Source organism: Chrysemys picta, chromosome 1 (assembly GCF_011386835.1).
Source record: "Chrysemys picta bellii isolate R12L10 chromosome 1, ASM1138683v2, whole genome shotgun sequence".
Lineage (NCBI taxonomy): Eukaryota > Metazoa > Chordata > Testudines > Emydidae > Chrysemys > Chrysemys picta.
Genome location: NC_088791.1, coordinates 81,824,543 through 81,838,631, shown reverse-complemented (window position 1 = coordinate 81,838,631; position 14,089 = coordinate 81,824,543).

Below are 14,089 nucleotides of genomic sequence, written 5' to 3'. Positions count from 1 at the left end.
TCACACCCAGAAGCTCTAAGAGCTGAAAGCTGAAGTGGAGGTGAAAAGGTAGAGAGAGAGAGAATGTGTAGATAGAATACATTTGAGAAGTGAGTAATTGTTGGTAAATAATCCTAATTCTCTTTCCTGATGATGCCTCCACAGAGCCCCACTGTGGGCCGTTAGAAGAGGGGAGTGGAGAAGTACCAATAGCTGAATAGTGACTGAAGCACTACACTCCCCAAATCAGTATCTGCTCTTGCTGCTGATTCAAGAGCTCTTTGAAGGCAATATGCTCAGAGATAAAGAGTTATTGTTGGTAAGTACCCATCCTGTTGCAAATCTTCCCTCCCGATTTTGATGCCTCCGTGGTTCAGAGGCAAAGCCCGATTTACAATATATTCATAATTCATAGAACCCCAGGATGACAACTTGTTGCCATAAAACAATTTAAATCAATTTCTTAGACCTTCACATCTGGCAAGGCCACCATCTAAATATTACCCTTTTGTGTCTCGTTCAGAAACACACTGTCCTGCTGTCCCAATAAGTCTGCTCCTTGCATTTTGCTCCTTGCATACAGTCTAGCCATTGCCATCGGGCTGATATCTACTTCCTCACAATGCTGCTTGTCTCCTTATCTGGGGTTACAGCAATTATTTTGCTCGAGTGCCTTTCATAGCCTGCGAGGGAGGGTATTTCTATGTTTTTTCCTATGTTTTTTTTCCCTGGGCATGTATAATGGCCATGGTGCAGGAGCACTTGGAGGTTGGGGAGACTCAAGCTTGCTCTTTTATATCATGAGTCTCTGTATAAGTGGTTTAAGAAGACTGGGATGGTTGGTTCTAAGACTCTTTTCAGTGATTTAAAACTCCAGTTTCACACCAGTAAGTGAGACCAGAAAACAGCCTTACATTTTAAAGCAGATGGACAAAGCTGACCATACTGTCTTAACTTCTGGGTTTTCCTAACTTTTGAGTACTTTGTTTCTCACCCTCAAGGTTGCATTGATGCTTAGACTTTTTGCACATAAAATATATTTCACAGTAAATATGTGCATGTGAGTTAAATTCTATTGCATTTTGGTGCCCACCGTGAGGTGCCTGAAGACCCAGTCTCTTAAAATCAGCCATCTTAAAGGCATCTCATGGTGGACACTCAAAATCACCAGTGACTTTGACAATTCTAGACCAAAATGCTCAAATCTATAAGAGAAAATAAAGGAAACAATACATATAATGCAATATTTTTTTAAAAGTTGTACTATCACAGTGTATTTCCTATGTCTGCACTTTAACTATGAAATAGGTTTTTGAAACATGCTTGAGGAAAAATGTGAAAAATATTATCATAATATGCTTTCCCCCAGTTATTTTTATATTATCCATGTATACTTCATATTAGATGCCAAGATGAATAAACATTAGATACTGGATAATACTCTAATATAGAAGAATAAATTTCAGTGTGATATGTGACCGCCTAAGTATAGCTGCATACCAAATGGATTTAGATGTTATCCATGGCTTGCCCTGACATATTGTATACCTGACTGTAACAATGGAATATGATTCACTCTTCTTTTTAAACTCTTTCATTTTTTATTTTTGATTGTGGCATAAAGAAAGATATGCAAGTTCCAACCTGGTGTGGGAAAAATATGATCCAAGGAGGGAAGAAACAACAAACTAAACCACATTTGCAGTGAAAGCAATCAATTTGTGAATAAATGTGTGGTGCAAAATATGAAGAGAGGGTGCCATAGAAGAGAAGCTGTACTAATCTCCCTGTAGCATTTTCCACTCTATAGCTTCATTTTTTAGTCTGCTTGTTGGAACTCAAAGACTTCATTGTCTCGGGGGGAGGAGGGGGAGACAAAGGATAAAATATACTGTGCTTGTGTGATTTGTGTGTTTCTCCAACATGCATAGCCACACATATTATTATTATTTATTATTTATTTGTATGGTGGTCATACTTAGGAGCACCAGTCATGGACCGGGACGTCATTGTGCTAGGTGCTGCACAAACACAGAACGAAATATGTTATTTGTTTCTGACCTCCCATTTGTTCATCATGTTTGGTCCCAAATCAGTTCATGAGAGTTATCAGCTTTGCAGGGTTCAAACACCTTGAACAAAAGTGCCAAGAACCTACAGATGCACTCTAGGCCCAATCTTCCCTTCCAACACATGGTATACCTGGGACCAAAATGCACACGAATCACTAAGTAGCAGAAAATGTGGTGTGACCTTCATGAATGATATTGTGTGGAGATAATGTGCTGAACCACAGTGCTGAAGTGTCTGTGCAACACTTTGATGGTCCAGAGACATGCAGCACATAGCAAAGAGGACATGTTCATAGCTCGCAACACTGTGCCATACGTTACCTTCTCTTGCATGTATAAATAGAGTGGAAAAGGCATTCAGACACCACAGCGAAGGGTGCACTCTAAATGCCTAGATAGATTAGGCAGTTATACATTAAAGCAGCCTCAGGCCGCATTCAAATATGCTAGTAGAAAGACTGCATAGCACCGTGCCCATGAAATACTAGATTAATGAGATCAGGAAGTGTATACATCCTAAGGAGGAACACCCAATGGTTAGATTCGAGGTGAGACACTTCCCATGAGGAGCCTATCAGAGATGCCTACTTATATTGCAGGACCAGGAACCCAGTCCACAGGGGCATGTCAGAACAACAAGCTTTCCCAGTAACATCCGGCAGCTGACAAATGGATGGGTTCACATGTGCACTGAGACTTTACAGTACATTACGTTCGTGGAGGGATTTCCTGTTTGTACTGTTTTCTCACCTTACTGTGGCTTTGAAGTGGTGTCTGACACAGGTGCTTTGGTGAGGAGATGACTGGTGAAGCGGGTTGTCAACCACTCACTCTCTGTGCCATGGCTCTTTTTCATCATCTTGTGCTCCAGCAGCATTCTGTGGCAGCGTCTAGTCTCATTCACCATTATTTCCCTTGTTCAACACTCCCACGGAAACATGTCAGTATGCAGCAGAACCTATGCTTGTGTGATGGGAGATTGCAGCTAGACTGCTACTTGTAAACTAAATACACTCTCATACTGGGAGGTGAGAATTTGACACCTTTGTTGCTTAATCAACTTTCCTGGGATGCAATCTATCCCATTCTCATCCATATTCCTGTCTGCTTTTGACCCATGCACTTGCCTTAAATGAACATTGTTGCATGCTTGGTGACTTCTCCCTATCTTGTAGACAAGTATCTGAGCATCTTTGATGAAGATCAGGTTCAGCTCACACTGGGTGCACTTTTATGTTCTTTTCATTAGGCACATTTTTCCATGTATTTCTGCAGGCATGCACGCACACCCACACACACACACTTAGCATGGTGTAGAATTATCTATCCACGTATTTACCTAGTATGCTATTGCCTTTGCATTTTCTAATTCTGAAAGGTGTTTTTTCTATTCCAGTATTGCCTGATTTTTGTTTTTTAGAATGACTCATCAAAAGCTATAATCTTCTGAAGGATCAAAATCTGTTCCTTGGTCCTTCCTTTTAACCTGTTCAAGATTTTCATCTTAGGTTCCTTCTTTTCAAATAGCTATGACTTTGACTAGGCAGGAAAATGTATGGTTGGCTGGCTCTCGTTACTGACACTCTTTACATGACTTCTTGCAATTCCTTCAGTATGTGTTTGACATACTTGCTGAAAGCAGTCTCAGAATTCCATCTAAATCAATCCATTGTGGTGCCTTCATTTTTTCCTAGGCCACACATGTATACTGTTGATCTATTTCGATCACACAAAGCTATTTAGATCTAATTACCTATTTGTGACTTAAGTCCCTTAAAGCAAAGGTTGGGAAAATGGGTCATGGAGTTCATCATTTTGTCCTGTCCAGCAGGCAGACTGTCCTGTCTATAACAGTATAGCTAATTTAATTTGTATGCATGTCACTCTAATCATGGGTATTTTTAGCTGTTATGTTATTTGTAGCAATGGTGTAGCTTACTCCTGCTAGCTTTGTTGCTTTAGGATAGGACCATTAATGGAATTAAGGGGTATGAGCATCACAAACGTAACTGTGCCACAGCACCCCTTTGTGTAGCCTCTTTATGCTAGAATGACACTCAGTGTGTAGGATGAATTTTTTGCTTTGCAATCACCATTTGCATATATATTTTTGAAGAAGTTAAGGCAACCTGATAATCATCTTGGATGATAAAATCAGGGCTAGTTTTACTATATCAGCAGAGCAGGTTGTTGCCTCAAGCAGCCAAGTGTTAGGAATACTACAGTGTTTTGTGACTGTGTATGGTGTATTTCTGAGTGCTTGAGGGGATATGAGAGGAGTCCAGTTTGACTAGACAGGAAAAATGTTAGATCCAGCTTTGGATAGACTTGCCAATGGCGATAATGAAATGGTTTGTTCAGAAAGTTATTACTGGTCTGTCATACATATTTCAAGAGGAAGGATTTGGTAACTCATGCATTTTCATGAGAAGCAACATTAAAAAAAAAATGTATCCCTCAAATTACTGTAGTGATGATAAAATTAAATGTTTGTTTCTAAGCAGTTTGTTTCTGAAGCAGCTTTTAGCAAGGGCTTTAGCAGAAAAAATGAAAGATTTGGAAGGCATAGTTACCAGCACCCAAATCATTAAATGGTTGATATTATGCTTATACAGCCTTCTCAATGTTAAAGAGAAAAGTGGAATTTTATGAAGACCTGGGAACCCCTCCCAGAAAAAGGAATAACAGAGTCGTTGTGGGTCTGTTTTAAAGCAAAGGTTTAGAAACTGGGTCATGGAGTTCATCGCTTTATCCTGTAAACAGGCAAACTGTTCTGTCTCAAAAGGGGGACATATAGCAGAGAAGGTACCTTAATCAATATATGACACCCTAATCACGGATATTCTTAGGCAGTTACATTATCAGTAGCAAGTGGATCTGACTCCCAGTAGCCCAGATCCTCAATTGTGCCAGAACTCTGCTTGTCACAGTTCACGAGGGCAGGAGGCAAAAATGACCAGAAGTTACCTTTTTACCCCTCTATTCCCAGAGTTGCCTGTAGCTGGACACACACGTGGAGCCATTGAGAACTTCTTTAGGTCTACACACTATTTACATCAAGAGCTGCAAGGGGGTGGAGATCTAAAGAGAGAGCCACAGTCCCACTTCTTCTATTCCTTTGGGTGTCTTTAATGGATAGAGCACCTGACTGGGAGTCAAAAAGTCTATAATATATTATCTCTTTTGCCTTTGACATGTTGAGTGACACTTAGGCCAACATTTTCAGAGGTAGCCAGTGGTTTTGATTTCAGTTGGAGTTGTAGGTACTCTGCGCTTCTGAAAAATAGGCCCAATGAATCACAAGTTGGGTAACAACATCACTGGCCCACTTTTAAAAATCTGGATCTTAACTTTTCTGTGCCTTAATTTCCTCAACTGTCAAATGGGAATAATAATGGTTATCAAACTCTGTAAAGTTCTCTGAGAGCTATAGATGAAATAGCTATAAAAGTGCTATGTACTATTGGTAGTTATACGTTATCTATTCACTTATCTATGTTATTATTTATTCAAGTGTGTTACAATTTTGCTCCAAAATGTACCACAGTTTTTTTCCTAGTGTTTTTATCTGGTTCCCTCAAAATGTTCCCTCAAAACTCTTTAAAATGTTGTGTATTTTTAAATTGAAAATAGAATTGGACAATGGACATTTCCCCCGTGAACTTTTTTTATGTTTTCAAATTGCTCACAAATACATTGTGAAATTCTGAAATTTGTTATTTGAAAGAATTGGCAAATTTCTTCAGAATGGAATTCTTGGTCTGCAGATTATTTGCAAATCATCTGTGAAGAAGATTGACAATTTACAGTTTTCACTGGGTTCATTGTGACGTAAGTGATAGTGATATTATTTCTCTTTTTCACTAACCAACACAAAGCAAACTATTTATTTTACAAATGAATATGCCATTCAAAATTCTCTTTAATTGAATATTTGAAGATACAGTTTGAAAACCTGTTTTCATTTTGTTTTTGTTTTGTTTTTGGCCAGTATCTGTGCTGGTAAAAATCAAATGGTCTCATGTTTGCACAAAGTGACTGCCATGGGGTTGGGCATATGGTCTAATTAGAATTCAGATGAATATTTATGGATGATATTCTCCACTATTTGCTCAGTTAGATATGTGAATGAGAAATAGTGGACTTGATTACTCTAGAAACAAAACTATGTCATGGAAAAAGGAACTTCCTCTTGGGCCGTTACGTCTGATTTTCTCTGAAGTGACACCACTGAATTTCTAATGTCCAGAAAACTAAAGGGCAGGAGCGGATTTACATTCCCAAGTCCGTGACCTTTGAGAACTAGATGCTAAAGGGTCACTGTAAAGATGCAGTTGTTGAAGAGAATTCTATTGACTCTGTCTCTTTCCATGATGCCTGATCTCATACTTTAGCATTGGCAATAGCTCAAGGAGGAGCCATTTATTCCCAGTGGCTTAATGCTTTCTCAGTTAACAGCGTGACTGGAGAAGAGGGAGCATGAAAGGGAGAGGGGGATCAATATGGCGAACATCAGGGTGGAGAACAAGCTTCTAAATGATTCAACATAGTGAAAAATATATTAAACCTGATACTATTCACACTGAAATTAGTGGCAAAACTCCCATTGACATCAGTGCAAGCAGGATAGGGCCTATTGCCTCTGGTAAATATACATAACAGTAGGGCTACCATATGTCCGGATTTCCCCGGACATGTCCGGCTTTTCGGTCTATAAATAGCCGTCCGGGGGGATTTTTAAAAATCTAAAAATGTCCGGGATTTCCCCCCGGTCGGCTATTTATAGACAGAAAAGCGGCGGCCAAGCGCCGCTGGGCACCCAAAGCCCCTTCCCGACTCCCCCCATCCCCTGCAGCCTTACCACGCTGTCCGGCCCCGCAGCTGTCTTCCCCATCCTCCCCTCCCCTGAACGCTCCGCCCACCTGCTCCTCCCCCTCCCCTGCTTCCCGCAAATCAGATCTTCGCGGGAAGTCTGAAAAGAAGCAGGGGCAAGCAGGAGGCAGCAGCAGGTAAGCTGGGGCGGGGGGGTGCGAGGAGGAGAGCTCCGGGGAGGCGCGGCCCTGGCTGAGCGGCTCCCTCCGGCCCGGGCCGAGCAGCGCCCGGCGGCCCCAGCGGCTCCGGCCCAGCTCGGGCCCCAGCGGCTCCGGCCCCGGTTCCGGCCCCAGGGCGGCAACCCCGGTTCCGGCCGAGCAGCCCTGGCCTGGCTCGGGCCCCAGCAGCGTCGGCCCAGCCCCAGCTGAGCACCCCTGGCCCGGCCCGGCTCGGGCCCCAGCAGCGCCGGCCCAGCCCCGTCCAAGCACCTCCGGCCCGGCCCCAAGCCCCGCAACCCTGGCCGGAGTGCAGCCCGATTCCTGGGCTCTTTAAAGCCGGTCCTGGTCAGAAGACAGGGAGGGGGGGGGTTGGATGGGTTGGGAGTTTGGGGGGGGCTGTTAGGGGGGCAGGGGTGTGGAGAGGGGTTGGGACAATCAGGGACAGGGAGCAGGGGTCGTTAGATGGGTCTGGGGTTCTGGGGGGCCTGTCAGGGGGGGCAGGGGTGTGGAGAGGGGTTGGGACAGTCAGGGACAGGGAGCAGGGGGGGTTAGATGGGTCTGGGGTTCTGGGGGGGGGCTGTCAGGGGGGCAGGGGTGTGGAGAGGGGTTGGGACAGTCAGGGACAGGGAGTGGGGGGGGTTAGATAGGTCAGGGGTTCTGGGGGGGCTGTCAGGGGGCAGGGGTGTGGAGAGGGGTTGAGGCAGGCAGGTAGCAGAGGGGGTTGGATGGGTCAGGAGTTCTGGGGGTTCTGCCAGGGGGTGGGGAGCAGTTGGATAGGGCATGGGAGTCCCCGGGGGTCTGTCTGGGGGCGGGGGTGTGAATATGGGGTGGGGGTGTGGATAAGGGTCGGGGCAGTAAGGGGACAGGTAGGGTTGTAGGGGGTTCTCAGGAGGGGGCAGTCAGGGGACAAGAAGCAGGGTGGCTTAGATAGGGGGTGGGGTCCTAGGGGGCAGTTAGTGGCAGGGGTCCCAGGAGGGGGCAGTCAGGGGACAAGGAGCGGGGAGGGTTGGGAGTTCTGAGGGGGGCAATAAGGGGGTGGGAAGTGGGAGGGAGTGGATGGGGTGGGGCGGGGCAGGGGCAGGGCTAGAGCGGGGCTCCTCCCCCCCCCAGTGTCCTCTTTTTTGCTTGTGGAAATATGGTAACCCTACATAACAGCCAGCAGCCCACATTTGCACCTAAAAATGAGCTGACTTCATGCTTTGACAGGTTGCCTGTTTTTAAAAGAATTCTCACTTGTGATTATTTTACAACAAAGGCACAAGCTCTTTAAAGGTGATTAACCATTCCCCCGCTCCCAAACACACGCACAATTTTGGGAGGGGACCCATGTCACTTACAAAATAGCACTGCTCCAGTCTTTTATTTTTCTGTTAATTCACTGTTAATTCACTTAAAGTGAGCATAGAAAAGAGATTATTTCCCCCCTCTAAAATATATGCTTGATCTTCAGTCTTTGAAATTAATGAACAATACTGTATTACATTTATTTTATGCAAGCTTGATAAATGATTTGTATTTATTACAGGTAATCTTTCTACAGGGTTATTCTATTTACTTTTATTAAGAGTGGTAAAATGCCTATTGTCCTAATTCAAAAACGTTCACTGATGACAGGCATTTCTGCAGCCTGGAGTTTGCAAAATTGAAGCCAGTGTAGCTAATTTATGGAAGGAGATGGAAGGGTCTGGTGTGTGTTTTGGGGCACTACACTAGCCACCCCAGGTGTTGTGGTCCTTCTCCTTCCTCCTGGCCAACACAGGTGAAGAACAGTCCCTCTTGGAGCTCACCATCACCCCCAACATGGACCAGTGCCTATCAGACACTGTCTGGCTATGAGTTCACAGTTTCAGGATTTCGTCCATTATTTATTATCCTATGTATTTCTAAGAAACCCACTCCCCTAGTATCTGGGAACCTCTACATTCATGTAGAAATGCATCCGTTCTGTAAGAGGAGTAACATAATGAAGTCAAAATTTTGCCCTACACCCGTACATACTGGCTGACTTAAATGGGGTTTCATGGGCGAAACAGGAGATTCTTAAAATGACCTATATTTAAAATACTGGGTAGTCTGCAGATTTAAATATACACACATGTATAGACTTCAGTTCCCAAGCATTATCCATTACTAGAGAATTCATTGCATTAAAATGAGACCTGTTTTCTCTGAAAAGCCATGTATTAGTATGTCTTTTTCAGATAAACTGATGTCTGCATTTAAACACAACATAGGAAGTTACATAATATTGGGCCAGATCATTTCCTCCTGAGGCAAACCACTACGTAGGAGAAAATCTGTGAGCAACCCTCACAACGATCCCCCACATCATTTCATCATACAATGTTGTTCATATGGAAGATGCCGAGGGACATGCACCCAAACCTGGAGATGGTCTCCAGCAGATCTCCTGAGATTTACCAGATTTGGGGGCCGGCCCCCAGCCTTTTCTGATGTGGGAGAAGCAAACATGTCTCTTTGTTAGCTCTGTTTTCTGGCATCATCCTGCCTGGCTACCAGGCACTGCAGCTGGCTGTGACTAAACCCAGAGGACAAGGAGAGGAAAGAGCTCTGCAGAAAAGACCATATAGCTCCAGACAAACTCAGCTATGTGGGGCCAGAAACAAGTTGTGTCTCTCTAACACCATCCCCAAGTCTCTATCCACTCCCTCAGCAATTACCCTGACCCATGGAGTGCTCTCTGCAGGATTCTCGGGGGGGAGGGGAGTTGGGGAGTGAGGGGGAATGCTGGTACAAGGACATTGCATGAAGGCCACTGACACAGGTTATGCACCTTTTTATAATTGTGTCTTTACCAATTTAATGTGGCAATGACCTTACAACAAATTATGCTTCATATTTTTTTTTTAAAAAGACTTGCTTGCAGTTTTTAAAGAACTACAAAACAAGTTAAAGTGCAGAACATTGAACTAAAATGTTAGGATCATCCTCTGCAGGCTCAGGCTCTCGCATTAATGTACTGCTTAGTTCTAAAAGAGCGGCTTACTGTCTTTGCTTTTATGTTAGATCCTGCTAAGCAGAACATTCTGTTTCCTGCCATGAGGAACTCTTACGCAGCTCCTGAGGAGGTGTACCCAGCATTACATATAAGAACCAAGTGTCCCCTCCCACACAGCTAGTCACATTTCTTCTCGCTATTGTACACAGCACATCAGGTCGGGGTTTCTTGTTTGTTTGTTTGTTTGTTTGTTTGCTTCTTTCCGTAAATACATCTGAGACAAACTGAGAAAATTGGTCACTGTTTGATGGAGTGTGGAGGGGAGAGACGAAAATCCCAAGGCTGCACTTTTTTTAGATTAGTAAACAGTGAACATCTAAAAAAGCAGAGATTTGTTTCTCTCATTCTTCATCACAAGCATGTTTGAGACATCTGATTAATTTAAAGACACACCACTGGCCTAATTTTTCACATGTATATTCATTGTTATGATTTCTGTTTTCAGTCTTTTAGTTGCGCTCATCCTGCATTCTCCAAAATCAATGAGGGGAAGCCCCTCTTCCCCAGTCTTGGTGATATTAAGTTAAAATATTGCTTCTGTTTGTATTTAGATTCTTCTATTTCTAGTGTTATCAGGCATGCACGTGTAGAACACTTGTACTAACATTCAGCTATCCATCCTCTTCTGGGGGAAAATGGTACCATAATAAATCAGGTTTTGCCTTCTCTTTTCATGGGAATACTAAACGTTTTAAAAAATCAAAGCAAGTACCTGCATTTATGGCATTGTCCTTCTCAGAAAGGAGAAAAAGTACCCAAGTGTGAATTACAATATGTAACATCTTGGATTCTGTACAGAGAGGTCATTGTGATCCTGCAATCTCTTTTTACATGAACAGTCCACGGACTATTCTAAAGTTCTTTAATCTCTTATGCGTCATAGTGCACACTTGGCATATTTTTGGGAGGCAGGTGTATATGTGCTATACCTTCCTGTCTTGATGAGTAAGGGCTCTGTATACTTCTTCGTGGTGCACCTGGGCTTAAAATTTCAAGAGTGACTAGTGATTCTAGGTGTCTCAATATTTGGGTGTTTATTTTGAGATGCCTTTAAAGGGAGCTGATTTTCAGAGAGTGTGGACTGAGCACTTTTAGAAAATCAGGCACCGAGCAGCCACCTTCTGCAAATCAGGCCACAGTCTCCAAATCCACAAGCACAGCAGAATTGGCTCAAGGACTTTCCAGACACACCACAAAATTAAACAGAAGATCTCTTCTAGATCCAAAGGAGTTCCAGAAATTGCTGGTCTTGCCGTTTTTACATGGTAAAGTGAGGTATTCTAACCGGAAAGGCTGGTTACACAAATGAATTGCAGGGTCCTGATATTTGCTGGATTCTGAATTCTAGCATACTGTAGTCCTAACATTTAGTGCAGATATGGAAAACTATATTTTCCCTGAGTAATGATGATAGTAAAGTTCAATTATTTCGATTTTTTTTATTTGTACACCCTTGAGCAAAGACAGGAAAATAATATTTTAAAATATTGCAAAAAAGCAAGGATCCAAGCCATTGGACCAATTTATCAAGATACGTATAGACATGGTGGATTCGCCATACATCAAGACTGGATGGCTTTCTAAAAGATATGCTATAGCTCAAACAGAAGTTAAGGGCTTGATGCAGAAATTACTGGGTGAGGTTCTATGTCCTGTGTTATGTGGGATGTCAAATTAAATTATCATAATGGTTCCTTCTGGCCTTACAATCAATTAATCAATCCTAGAGTGCTTTTTTGAAGAAAAACTCCAATTGAAATCAGTAAGAACCAAATCCTTTACCCAAGCGTGTCCCATAGTGCCACTTCAGGCCACACTCTGAAAGCTGCTCTAAATGGGACCTCAACATATCCCTGCCTGCCCCTCCCTACCATCCCCAGACATGAGGGGGCATGATGTGTTGTAAGGAGACATACCTGGAATATACTGCTCTGGAAATCCCTACGAGGCCATGATAAACTGGGATAGTTTAGATCACCCTCAGGCCTGCTCTGAAGTTATGCTGGGGGCCAAAAGGACCCCTGCAACTCTGGGAACCAGAGAAGCACAAGGCCATTTTTGCCCTCCTCCCTTCCCAGCTGCATCGAATGGAGCTCTAGAGCAGCTGAGGATAAAGGCCTAGGAGTTAAGATACGCTATTTGCAGAGTGCAAGAACAAAAGGTTAAGTATGTTTTTATAATCAGTAATGTGGCTTTAAAATTATCTTCTTAATAAATTTACATTACCATGCAGGATGCGGTTTCTGACAATTTCTTTTTTATCTGTTCTTGTCTTGCCCAGTTTTGCTCATAACTGAGTATAAGTGAAAAACAAATCAAGCTGAAAGAGTAAGAACAATAATGGTTATGTCTAACTATTTGTTGCACACAAGCCTCTATTATCCATGACAAAGCTTTAAAATAAGCAGCTCATACTATCCATTTTTTTTTAGTTCAATAATGCAAAGATAATTTTGATCTAAGTACCACGCTTGCTCCAGACATCTGCTACTTTTCCATTGGAAATATATACAAATTCTAGATTTTTTTTTCTGAATCTGCTTTTAGCTGCCACATGTGGATGCTACCATCCCATTCTTGAGCACATGGAGAAAGCAAAGAAACAACACAGAAACCTTCAATTTAATCCCTCTGGGTCAGATTCTGCCACTCTTACTCACAATGAGCAGTCCCTTCTCCATGAGTAGCCACTTTGAAATCAATGGGTATGTCTACATTTGGACCTGGGGATGTGATTACAACTTGATGAGACATATTCATGCTAGCTCTCATCGTGCCAGTGCACTAAAACAGTGCACAGCACGATGGGCTAGCTGCCCCAAGGACATGCCTAACAGACCCTGGGCACGTACTCCGGGCGGCTAGCTCATATCACAACTCATGTGCCACAGCTACACTCTCTTTTAGGGCATTAGCTCGATGAGTGCTAGCGCGAGTATGTCTCCTCAAGCTGGAAATCACACCTCTGCCTCCAAGTGTAGACATATCCTATATGATTACCGATGAAGCAAAATACTACTCTGAAATAAGGCAAGCAGAATTTGTCATCCTATGATTTCATGAGCTCCATCTAATGGAATTAGTTTTGCAGAATAGTTTTAACCTGTCTTGATAGCTTCTCTCTTGCAGCTCATGAATTTCCCATTCCTTTTCTTCACCTTTCTGTTAACGTAGTGTTGTGTTTTACATTATTAGAGCTTATTCGTCAACCTCTTACTCATGCAAATTCAATGGGATTAACATATGAGTATTTGCAGTATCTGGTGCTTCATGACACACTAATCTAGAGATTTGGGATTTTTCAGTTTGATACTTAGTTCAGTTTCTCTCAGACTACCACAGGCTTTCAAAGCAAGACTTCTTCAGCTTGGAAGAACGTGTCGGGGTGGAGCAATCAACCATTATTCCAATGTAAACTAACCACTAATTAACAATTACAGTGTTGTATTTCATAGTGTGATACTAGGTTGAGAGAAAGGCTTATAGCCCAAGCTGAAGAGCCCTCATCTCCACCTCATTGCAGAGATGCCGATTACATGTGCTCTTCCCCATTAGTGCAAGGATTAAGATAACTCAAAAATGCATGTCTTACACATCATACAAAACAAGCTATACTATTTTGGGAGAAATAAGACCTTGCCATAGGTTTAAAAATGCTTGATTAATAACACTAATATTATAATATTCACAACCTACACTAATAATATCTTTTTCGATAATAAGAATGGATTGCTAACATATATTGTTTCTTACATGTAGCAGACAGTACATCTCAGAAAAGGCACCCTTTCATCAATCTCAGGAATAAATGCAATTTTTCAGTAACAATCACCAATGATTTTTCAACTCCTGTTTCATTATGAGGTCAATGCCAAATACAATAAAAATGGTAGACACAACTGTAATATAGGGAGAATATCCTTAATTGTTCACTACTCTGAAAGGTTTTAACAAGTACTGCATAAAAACAGTTACACAATAGCACTTCT